The sequence below is a fragment of the Vespa velutina genome, chromosome 17, assembly GCF_912470025.1.
Source record: "Vespa velutina chromosome 17, iVesVel2.1, whole genome shotgun sequence".
NCBI lineage: Eukaryota > Metazoa > Arthropoda > Insecta > Hymenoptera > Vespidae > Vespa > Vespa velutina.
Window position 1 is genome coordinate 2,838,594 of NC_062204.1, and position 12,500 is coordinate 2,851,093.

The following is a 12,500-nucleotide window of genomic DNA, read 5'->3' on the forward strand; positions in this document are numbered from 1 at the left end:
CTCTCTTTCTTTTTTTAAGCAAATCATGATCTATATATATATATATATATATATATACAGATGAATAAGTGGAAGAAGAAAAAAATATGTTTGAGAACGAAACTGAAAGAAGTTAATAACGATAGCAGATGGCAGTGAATATCCAGACACGAGCTGTGTCAACAGAGACTGTAATCAAATATCCTACGGAATGATACTTAACGATCATCCATATCCATACATATATTTATATACATATATATATATATATATACACATAAGTATATGCTCTGTCTTTCTCTTACTTTGTTTTTTTTTTCTTTTTCTATCTTTCAGGTACAGAAAAATGATCACTGTCCATTACATTTCTATCAAAGATTATCAGAGAACTAAGGAAGGATTAATTCGATGATACACTGGTCAATTTCTTTGGATTTATTTCTTTTCTTCTTTTTCTTCTCCTTTTTCTTTTTCAGATTTGTAAACGTATGTTGCCAGATTAATAGAGCCTTTAAAAATTATAAGCGTAATATTACAAATCTAAGGTGTCACGAGTAATTGGATTTTTTTTTATTATATTCATTTGGGAATCTTTGGACTGCCCTGCTGGTTTGTTTTTTTTTTTTTTTTTTTTTTTTTTGAAATTCTTGATAATTTTTAAATGTCTGACGTCACTTCTCCTTCGATATATATACATATATATATATATATATACAACATATGTATATATGCGCGTATGAATGTTAAGAATCGCGATAGCATTCGAAACGATGTATAATAATCGGTGAGAGCGTTACAATGACTGGTAAGAAAACGGTATTGTTATTTAAATATTATACCTCACAAAAACTCGTCGATATACCGTTTTGTACTTTTATTCTTCTTCTTCTTCTACTTCTGCTTCTTCCTCTTTTTTTTTTCTTTTTTTTTTTTTTCTTCTTTTTTCTTTCAATATATGACGATAATCGAAGAAGTAATAGAAGGAAAACTGATGTCTATTAACAATAGATCTAATTCAAGACTTTTTTGCGTGAATATATGTCTGTCTGTCTGTCTGTCTGTCTATTTTGTTTCTATGTATGTCTGTTCACGTGATAGTTATTTTTTGATTTTGAAATAGATGAAATTGTAACATACATAGATTACATATATTTTAAGTACATAGAAGATGTTGTAAATGTGTAGATATACCAATAAAAAAAAATAGATTGTAAATTATTGCTTTGTTAGGTTGAGCTCTTATTAAAAAGTATATTTAAAAGTATATTTATTATGTATATTATATATGTATGTCTGTTCCATACATATATATATATATATATATGCATATGTATAGATATATATATATAGAATAAGCCGATTATAATTAAGTAGTTCCGGTGGTAACGAAACAATTCATTGAAAGACTTGTTATATTTTATTATTCAACGTGTCGTGAAAGTGAAATCATAGAATTTTTGTTTAGCACTGATCTCTCCAACATTAAAAAAAACTGAAGAAGAAGGGAAAACAATTTTTTTAATTTAAATCAAAGAGAGAGTGAGAGAGAGAGAAAATAGCTTGAAATTTTAACAAATTGTACAGACCAAGACAAAAGTTTTCTAGACTTTAAGTTTTAGAATTTGAAGAAAAAAGAAAAAAGAAAAAAAAAAAAAAAGGAAAAAGAAAAGAAAAAGAGTATGTAATAAATCTTTAAAATCGATCTAGGAACTTTTGACTCGTGTATAATTTGTCTCATTCCATTGGTTAAAAATTTTTAATCGTTACTTCTATTTATTTATTTATTTATCTTTTTTTTTTTTTTTTTTAATTTTTTTTCCATTTTTTTCAGGAGTTGTCGAAGAACTCTCTGCGTTGTTTTGGAGAAAAAAAAAAAAAAAAAAAAAAAAAAAAAAAAGAAGAAAGAAGAAGAAAAAGTAGAAGAAAAATGAAAAAGCTCTTATTTCTCCAGAAAGAAATTTGACTTTGAGCAGAGTGATTTTCTGGCTCATACTTAGGTGCCGTCGATTAGTCAGCAATGTTAGCAAAGAGCAATAATGGCGGCGTGATGACGACTGTACTCTCTCTCTCTTTCTCACTCTCTCCCTCTCTTTCTCTCTCTCTCTCTTTCTGTGTTCATATCGTAGTTTTCTTTTTCTCTTTCTTTTTCTTTCTTTCTTCTTTTTTCTCTTCCTCCTTTTCTCTTTGCCATGCAGTAAGTAACTTGCTACGTTCGTCTTCTTTTCTTGATACCGCAGGATATTAGCACCAAGGTAAGATAGAAAAGGTACACGGTGTCTCGTGTCGGATACTCAGAAGCTAACGTTCAGCTCGTTTTCTTTTAAGATAAGCACGAGCTCTGCTCTTTCTCTTTCTCTCTTTCTCTCTCTTTCTACCAAGTCATCTGCCAAGCGTGGAACACCCAAGCAGTTTGAGCTTCACGCTTTAAATATCGCATAACAACGTTGGCTGCACTGTGATCTCTCCATTTTATTTCTTTTCTATCTTTTCTTTCTTTCTTTCTTTCTTTCTTTCTTTCTTTTTTTTTTTGATTTGTTTTTGTTGCCCTTTTTGTTTTTTTCTTATTATTTCTTCATTTCTTCTTTTTCTTTTCCCTTAGCAAAAAATGTACCACTTGCGGTATGAAATATTTTTGTTTAGGGCCGTTGTATTTCTTTTTCTTTTTTTTTTTTGTTTCTTTTCAAAACCTTTTTCAAAAGCTAATATCTTTTTTCTTTTACTATTTTTATTTTTTTAAATTTTTATTTGCTTCTTTCTATTGTGCCAATAGCATAGTGTTTTACTTTTTTTTCTTTTCGTATGCTCATATAATATTTGTATTTTATTTTCGTACCGTTATGTGTTGCATAAGTTATTATTGTTTTATTTATTTTATGTCTATCGTATTTTTCATATATACATATATATATATATTTTTTTTTTACTACGTTCCTAGTAATTTTTTTTTTTTTTTTTTTTTTTTTTTTTTTTTTTTTTTTTTTTTTTTTTGAAATCCAATCACATCCACGAAATATCTTCTAATTATTTCTTTTGTATTTTTGTTACGTTAACACGCTGTATATTTATTTCATTTTTTCTTTTTACACTTTGAACCGAAGGCAATATTTTTTGTATTTTCTCTCAAAAATTTCTCTTTATAAATAATATACCTTTAAAAATTTTTTTCCATTTTTACAATAATCATCTTTAACTTTGTATATATAATTTTAGAAATCCTTATGGATATTTGAACGATGAAGAAGAAAATCACCCCTCTCTCTTTCTGTGTGTAAAAAAAAAAAAGATGTCCGTAGAAGAGGAAAACGTTTATTTCATAAAGATTTGGATACCGGAAAAAAGCATGTCTCTTTTCGAGTACAAACGTCCATGCACATTTCTTTCTTTCTTTCTTTCTCTCTTCCTTTTTTGTCTTTCTTTTTTTCTTTCGTAATTCTTGAACAAATAATGGTACCAAAAATACACACAACAGGCACGCGTGAAAGATCTCTCTAGAAAGGGGAGAAAAGCCATTACTACCTTCGGCTTCATGGAATTCTTACTCTCAGTTAACGGAAGAGATTCTATAGGGCGTTTCACATAAGTTATTCCTACATCATTTCTTTTCTTCTCAATCTTTTTTTTTCCCCTTTTTTTTATTTTTTTTTTATTTTTTTTTTTGAAAATATCCAACATAATATGGCCTCGAAATTATTACAGTTATTATATACTTATATCGTTTAACAAAGACATCTCGATTTTATTTATTTTTCATTTTTTTCACGTATAAACAATTTAAAATTAATTATCGTGTTTTAACGAGATAATTAATAATTGAAAAAAATTATATGAAAAATTGCTTTCTGATATATTGAGAAAATCCTTATAGAAATTAAAGTCATTACCCTTCCCTCTTTATTACCATCATCATTATCATTCGTCATCCTACTACTTTTCAATGATATAAAGACAATTTAGTAACTTCAAATGTGCAAGCAAGGATGATAGTTAAATAAATCACAAGGACGAAATCTTCCGTTACATACGACGCATGCTCTGATACCGGTTGATCTTGATCTTTGATCGATTTGTTTTTAAATTAATACTTTTCATGTAAGTAAATCATTTTTTTTTTTCTTCATTAATAATACATCAAGTATGTAGATGTATAAATATATGTATATATATTTTTTTAATTTTTCTTGTTTACATTTTTTTCTTTTTTTTTTTTTTTAATTTTTAATATATCTGTATACTATCCTTTTTTTAAAATTTCTATTTTATATATCTCTCTGTTATGTACGTACGAGTGCGCGCTTGTGTATGTATGTGTATGTGTGTGTGTGTGTGTGTGTGTGTTTGTGTGTGTGTATATAAGATAAAGAGAAGAGATAGAAGAGAAATTTTCTATTATTTTTTTTGTTGTTGTTGTTTTTGGAAAATTTGTCATTCGAACGATTAACTCCGTTATCAATAATGACGATAATACGATGTTACTATTATTGTCTTCGTTCGTTGCGATAGCAGATCGACATATACGTTCTTCTTATCTAAATAGTTGTAATGTCTTTTGGAAGAGGAAAAACAAAAAAACAAAAATGCCAACAAAATTTGGTCATGAGCGTTAAGATAAACGTTATCTGTTACGTGCAAAAAAAGGTTAATTATAGTCAATGATACACTTCCACATAAGTATATATATGTATATATATATATACATACAAATATTATATAATATATATAATTCTCTAAAAGCTATTTCAATGGCGAGTATATATGTATTTTGAAAAGAAAGATAGAAGTGATAATAATTAACGTGAATGATAACACAACGTCGTTTAAAGTGTAAATGGAGAGAAGTGGGGAAATATAAATTTATAAGAGGTATCGTTCGTATGATTCGCCGTTTGATATCGATATACACGTTACATTATTAAAAATAACAATGGATATTAATTAACATACGAATTAATTAAGAAATAATAATTTTATGGAGTATTTCTTCATAATTATTTGCAAACAATCAGACTATTTTATTTGTTTGTTCTCTTTTAATTTCAAAAAATGCTATCAAAAAAGTTGTCTCTAGATTCTATTATATAAATAATCAATCTCATTCGTTTTTCATGATTCTTCGAGCTTTTGATCTTCCTTACTTTCATTTTTTCTTTGTTTTTTTTTTTTTCTTGCAGACATGATTACAGATTAAAGAAAAAAAAAAAAAAAAAAAAAAAAAAAAAAAAAAAAAAAAAAAGTAATTGACATTTAAAATCACTTGGAAACATTTTGGCGCGTTCTAATTTAATTCAATTTCTTTTGTTTCGTCTCTCTTTTCCATTCCTTCGAATAAAATTCTCTTTTTTCTTCTTCTTCCTTTTTTTTTTTTTTGTCTCTTCGAAGTCACGTTACATCGTGCTTACGTAAACGAAAAGATAGAACTTCTTCGTGTATTCCATAATCTCTTGAATTAAAGACCGTGGAAATTGCATATATAGATATGGTCATCATAAACATGTGCTTTTCTCTCTCTCTCTCTCTCTCTCTCTCCCCTCTCTCCCTTTGACCCCTTCTCTCTCTCTCTCACTCTCTATCTCTTTTTCCCTTTCTCTCAATACCTTCGCTCCAAATTTGGAAACACTGAATCATCTTTACCCTTCTCATCATCATCGTCATTACCATTATTATCATTATCATTATCATTATCATCATCATTATCATCATCATCATCATCATCATCATCATCATCATCATGTAGTTTTCCAACTTCGGAATTTACCTGTCTGTTATAATTACACACAAATAACGGAGTAAATATATTCCTCTTTTTCTTTTCTATGACACCGAGGATAAAATAGAAATAGAAAGAGAGAGATAGATCTAGAAATTGTTAACATGATCAAAAAAAAAAAAAAAAAAAAAGGAATATAATAATAATAACAATGAAATTGTTATATCGAGTTATATGAAATAAATAAAATATATAATAATTCGTACTGTCGCGAATGATTAATAAAAAATATACATGTAAATAATTACACTGCATATATATGTACATATATATATATATATATATATACACATATATATATATATATAATACATAAGCTATCGGTAAACGATAGCAGGTGTCTCTTGATCGTTAACTGAAACGGATTGAAAGTTACTCAAAGGTTAAAGTACAAGGATCGTCTTTAATTAACCAATACGAATACACCGGACTAACCGTGCAAACTCCATTGCTAAATACTGTAATACGAATGACAATTATCGACGCCATTTTTATATGTTATATTGCGCGTATTACAAAATTGTATTCGCTCACTTCAAATTCATTTTATCGTTTACGTAAATAAATAAAAACAGAAACAAGAAAAAAGAAAAAAAACGAAAGAAAGAAAGAAAGAAAAACGACAACAAAAACAAAGAAGAACAAGTAACAACAACAAATTTTCATTAATCCATCCTAAAAAGACGATTGAAAATGAAACGATATATTTTTTATTGAAAAAAAAAAAACTATAATTCTAACTTGTTTTCACTTTTAACTTGAATTGCGCAAGAGACGAATATATAAAAATGAATATGAAATAGAAAAAGGAAGGTAAAGAGAAAAAAGGAGAAAATAAAAAAAAATAAAAAAACCACGTATGAAAAAAAAGAAAGAAAAGAAAGAAGAGAAAAAAAATGAAAATAGAAAAAGGAAAAAATGATAAAATATTGAGCACCATATCGATAGCGTAGAAACATTTATTGTTTCGAGATAAGGAACGGTTCTACGACAGTTTTTATCGTCTGGCGACTCTGACATGTCGGTCGACTTTTACAACGAAAACGATATTAACCGTATATGTTTCGTGCGTGCGTGCGTGCGTGCGCATGCGCGTACACTAGCGCGCATTACGCGGCAATATAAGAGGCACGATTGTGTAGGTGCGCGCGTGCGTATACATGTGTGTTCACGCGGCTAATCGTGCATCGCGTTAGTTAAGTAATCATAGGTAAGCTTGTGTCCTTCGCGTATTATCAACCGATAGAGGCTCATACTCGGTCACACATTGCTATTCTAAGTTAAGAAATTCTAATTTTTTTTTCTTTTACAATCTAAAAAATAAAAAAAAACTCGAAAAGAAACTAAAAAAAGAACTGAAATCTTTAGAAATAATATTTATTATTATTATTATTTTTATTTTTATTATATTTAACATTTTTTTCTTTTTAAATAACTAATTTCATTTTTAATCGAGACGAATAAAATGAAAGATACGGGTTAAAATCGATTTTAATTTCAATTATTGAAAATAATAAAAATTAGATTTTTTTTTTTTGTTTTTTTTTTTTTGAATTAATTAATTTCAATTTTAATCGTTACGAATATAGTGAAATAAAATTTTCCATTAAAATTTTAATCGAATTCATAATAATTCCTTTTAAATTGGTCGCCAATTTGATAACTTGCCCGATTTAATGCGGGAAATTTGAACGTTCTAAACGATTCTAGGTCATTTCTACAGAGAGATCCTTTAAATATGTGCGATATGTGTGCGTGTGTGTATTGTGTTGTGTTTGTGTGTGTGTGTAATATTGTAGAACTTATGTAGGTAATGTGATGTTATAAATAGGTTAAGCTAACATTCTGTTCTCTAAAATTTTCTCTTTGGTCTTTAGAGAAGATACTAAAAAACGGAAAAAAAAATATTTGACAAAAATTTGAAATACATCGAAGACAATATAATAATCGTCATTTCTCTCAATACTAATTATTAAAATTTTGTGTCCAAATTAGATATGGATATTCTCTACGGACTAATTAATAAGTTTATGACATAGAAAATATGAAATATTAATGAATGAAAGGAGTGAAAATTAAATTAAAATAAGAAAAATATTAACGAGGAAGAAAAATAAAAATAAAAAAATAAAAAAGAAATGATAATTACAGTATAAATCTCGCGTAAACCAACTGCGATAAAAAGACGGAACACGTTGATAATTTTAAATTTGTTACCACGCGATAAAAACATTTCCGAATAAGAATAAGACAGGAAAAAAAAAAGGAAAAAAAAAAGGAAAAAAAAAAGACAAGAAAAGGAAAAACGAGAGAGAAAGAGAGAGAGGAGGAGGAGGAAAAACGCGCGCTCGCGCGTGGCAGCATGAGCAGGATGAATAATAAAAATGGCGGCAGTGGCGGCCGATGATCGAGAGGGGAAAAAAATCGAAATGGCGGACGTATCTTTCGAGTCGCGACACGCTCGTCGTTTTTATTTATGTAAAAAAGAAATGAAAAACGAATGATAAAAAAAAAAAAAGAAACGAAAAATTAACAAGAAAAAAAAAAGAAGAAATATCCTAGAGATAATTAGGAAGAAAAAGATGGAGAAAAAAATGGAGATATATATATATATAATTTTTAATTTGAGAGAGAGAGAGAGAGAGATGAGTTATTATGTATTATTTCTACATAACGACAAGAACGCGTTAATCCCGGTCGTAACGTTTGCTCTCTCTCTCTCTCTCTCTCTCTCTCTCTCTCTCTCTCTCTCTCTCTCTCTCTCTCTCTCTCTCTCTCTCTCTCTCTCTCTCTCTCTAGTTTGCAGCATGAGTGCATACCTTGTTTCTCTCTCTCTCTCTCTCTCTCTCTCTCTTTCTGCATATAGATTGTCATGCACACGTCGTAGAGAGCAGAAGTTGAGGCTCTGAACAATCGTCCTCGTAGAGAGAGAGAGAGAGAGAGAGAGAGAGAGAGAGAGAGAGAGAGAGAGAGAGAGAGAGAGAGAACCAGAAAGACATTGAAAAAAAAAAGAGAAAGAAATAAAGAACGAGATACTTCATACGACGATTCATTTTGAATGTTCAAAACAAAATGTTTATGCAATCTTTTGCGGCTAATATTTTTGCATGTTAATGATCAATGATCAATATTATTGCAGTGAGGTTATTATTTAGCTTCATTATAAATAATATCGATATAACACATTATACATATACATATACAAATATATATATATATATGTGTGTGTGTGTATATTTTTCAAAAACAGATAAAAGCGAACGAGATAATAAAGATAATAAATTCTTTTTCTTTGTATCTATCTATCAATCTATCTATCAATCAATCTATCTATCTATTTATCTATCTATCTATCTATCTATCTACTTATTTATCTATCTATCTATCCATCTATTTATTTAATCATTTATTTATTTATTTATTTATTTTAAATGATAAACTTTTAAATTACCCGTAGAGAGTTACGTTATATCTGTATTATTGACGTTTGATAAAAAAAATTTTTTTTTACAATCGAATTCCATGAAATCACTCTTATTGAAGATAATCCATTCGAGATTAAACAGATCGTTGATAATTATCAATTGTTGAATCTTTTGGAGAACGCTTCAAAGTGTTCAGAAAGAAAAAAAATAATGTATGCGACTTGTTGCGTCTGACATATATGTACACATTCTCTCTCTCTCTCTCCCTCTCTCCCTCTCTCTCGATTCTCTCGAGAGAAGAGGGAAGAAGAGAAAGAGGAAGGAGAAACACGTCGAATAATTTCGTTCGTTCTTTGAAAAATCAATCGGACGAACGAACCACGTCGTTCCACTTCGATAAACGGATGCGATCATTCATTATGCCGTAACATGATCGCGTAACTATCAAGAAAGAAAAAGAAAAAGGAAAAATAGAAGGAAGCAAGAAAAAAAAAAAACGAAGGAAAATGAAGTACCTACGATGACGACGACGACGATAAAAAATGGATTAAAAAAATGGATTAAAAAAGAAAAGCTACGTTCCATTGTATTTTTTCAAGATCGTATACGTTCCAACGGCGCCATATTTTCCTTTTTTTTTTTTTCTTTTCTTTTTTTTTTTTTATCATTCGCACTATCTTCGAAATCATTTTTCATTTACTCTTTGTCAGTTGCAATGATTAATAAATTCTCTTTTATCCGTCTTTTTTTTTCCTATACGTCATTTTATTAATTCACGCCATACTTTTATATTTTTATATTATTTCCTACGACTTTCTACGATCATTCCTTTCTTCTTTCCTTTTGTTAATTTAATTTTATTAATCGCCATATTTTTTCGAAACAATTTCTTTTCTTTCCTCTTTTTCTTTTTTTTTTTGCGATTTTTAATTGAACGCACACTCGTCGCGTGTCTTTCGTTTTGTTTCTTTTTTTTTCTTTTTTTTTTCCTACGGATTATTCTCTCTCAATCGTTAGACTCTCAAGAAAAATGACGAAGAAGAAAATTACGTCTCTATAATAATATTCTCTCTCTCTCTCTCTCTCTTTTTTTTTCTGTCTGTCTTATCGCGAAATGAAAACACCTCGTACAATATAATAATCCAAATCCAAGTACTTTATCTGTCGTAACGATTCTCGAACGGATATGTCACGATTCCAAAGATTCGTCATTGTCATTGCTATTTTATCAAAATTAATAGAAACGCACGAGAGTTAATTACAAAAAAAAAAGAAAAAAAAAAGAAAAAAAAAATAAATGTACAGATACATAACAATTCTTTTTTCCTTTTTTCGATTAGGTACACTAAAAGTCTTAAGTGAAATAAAATGAAATTATATTAAAAAAGGAAAAAAAAAGAGAAACGAAAAAAAAGAAATCTAAAGGACGTACTCTTCGATTCTTCCTTTTTTCTTTTCCTTCTTTTCTTTTTTTTCCTTCACGTAACAGACAATATATTTTATTATTATTATTATTATCTTCATCATCATCATCATCATCATCATCTCTTTGATTCTTTAATTAAAAATCTTTTTCTATCTCAATTACTCACAAATTAGTAAATATAATATTGCGTCCCTCCTCCTTCTCCTCCATTTCTTCCTCCTCCTCCTCCTCCTCTTCTTTTTCCACCTTCTTCTTGCAGAAGAAGAGAACGTCTTGATTGATCATAGGAATTTTCTTTCTTTTTTTTTTTTTCTCTTCCCTTTCGAAACGAACTTTTTCTGAGAGCTCGGAAAAAAAAAGAAAAGAAAAGAAAAGAAAAGAAAAAGAAAAAGAAAAAAAAAAAACCAACGCGCGTTTACTCGTAACACCAATAATTTTACAAAATATTTCTTTCTTTCTTTCCTTTCTTTTTTTAACCGAATATATATCTGTACAAATATAGGACGGGCAGGGAGGGAGGGAGAGGAAGAAATAGGATAATAGATAAGATGTGGAGGAAAAAGAAGGAAATAAAAGAAAAGAAGAAAGAAGAAGAAGAAAAAAAAGAAGGAAGAGTTTCTAGGGGCGGGTGTGTGAGAAAGAGAAAGAGAAAGAGAGAGAGAGAGAGAGAGAGGTAGAGGCTAATAAAGGCACAAGAAAAGGGATGGTCACGTGCGGTCAAGAGGACACGTTCACTGTACGAGCGTCGAGAAACGACTGTGCGTTCGCTAGGACTCCTCCTCCTCCTACCACCTAGAGTGCCAGCTACCAGCAGCAAGAGGTGGTTCGACGTATGTAAGTGTGGGTGTCTCTCTCTCTCTCTGTCTCTCCCTGTGTATGTGAGGAGTACGACATATACGCAAATGCACGTATATTATACATCTCATATATATATATATATATATATGATGTATATGATGGACATACATATGCATATACATATATATGCATACATTTATATCTTTACGCACTTTACTAATACAAAGAAAATCCAGTGTGATCGACACAGTGCAAACACTATTATGATTGTATGTGTGTATGTATGTATGTATGTATGTATGTGTTAGAACACATTAAAGGACTAGCCATCGATATCTCAGGACCTATACTCTCCCTGTTCTTTCTCATCCAATGAATGCTCTCTCTCTTTCTCTCTCTCTCTCTCTCTCTCTCTCTCTCTCACTCACTCTCTCGGCTTTCTTATTGGGAATAAGAGAGAGAGAGAATGATACGCTTGCCAACAGCTAATGCATCGAGCCGCAACAAGCTTCGAACTACATGCCCTTCGATAGCCTATTCTCTTACTACGAGAACTATGTTCTATATAGATACGAGTAGGAAGGTATATATATGTGTGTGTGTGTGTGTGTGTGTGTGTGTGTATGTATATGTATGTATGTATATAAGAGAAAGAGAGGAAAGTACGATGAGAAGTCTTTTCATTAAGTTCACCAAGGGTGAACTTTCCATTATAGGGATCATCAATGATGTCATAATGAATTAATCTTAATGAACATTTCAATTCGTTATTAGATATAATAATTTACTCAATTGATAATATCAATAATCAATATTATACAATAATTATAGTATAATATATATATATATATATATATATATATATATATATATATATATATATATAATAATGAAATAATGAAATTGAAAATGACTTCGAATAAATCCAAAGTGGGATAAATAATAAAAAAATAAAAATAAATTGTATTTCTCAATGATAATAAAAATATTGTCATTATGATTATTCGTAATCAGAAATTAATTTACTCGTAGAATGTCAAATAAATAAATAAATAAAATAGATAGATAGATAGATAAATAGATATATTGATAGATAAATAAATAGAGA

The 12,500-nt window shown here is 29.1% G+C and overlaps 1 protein-coding gene across 2 annotated transcripts in view; it reads right to left on the minus strand.

Annotated features, from left to right (window-relative positions):
- LOC124955144 (thyroid receptor-interacting protein 11-like) overlaps positions 1 to 12,500 on the minus strand; it is a 41,053-nt gene that overhangs the window by 12,689 nt on the left and 15,864 nt on the right. The window contains exon 1 of one of the 2 annotated variants that reach the window (XM_047509113.1): positions 10,761 to 11,508. The exons of the other annotated variant lie outside the window; for it this stretch is intronic. The gene's annotated coding sequence lies outside the window, so the exon portion shown is untranslated. Of the gene's footprint in view, positions 1 to 10,760; positions 11,509 to 12,500 lie in introns of those variants that run through there. 2 annotated transcript variants of the gene reach the window in all.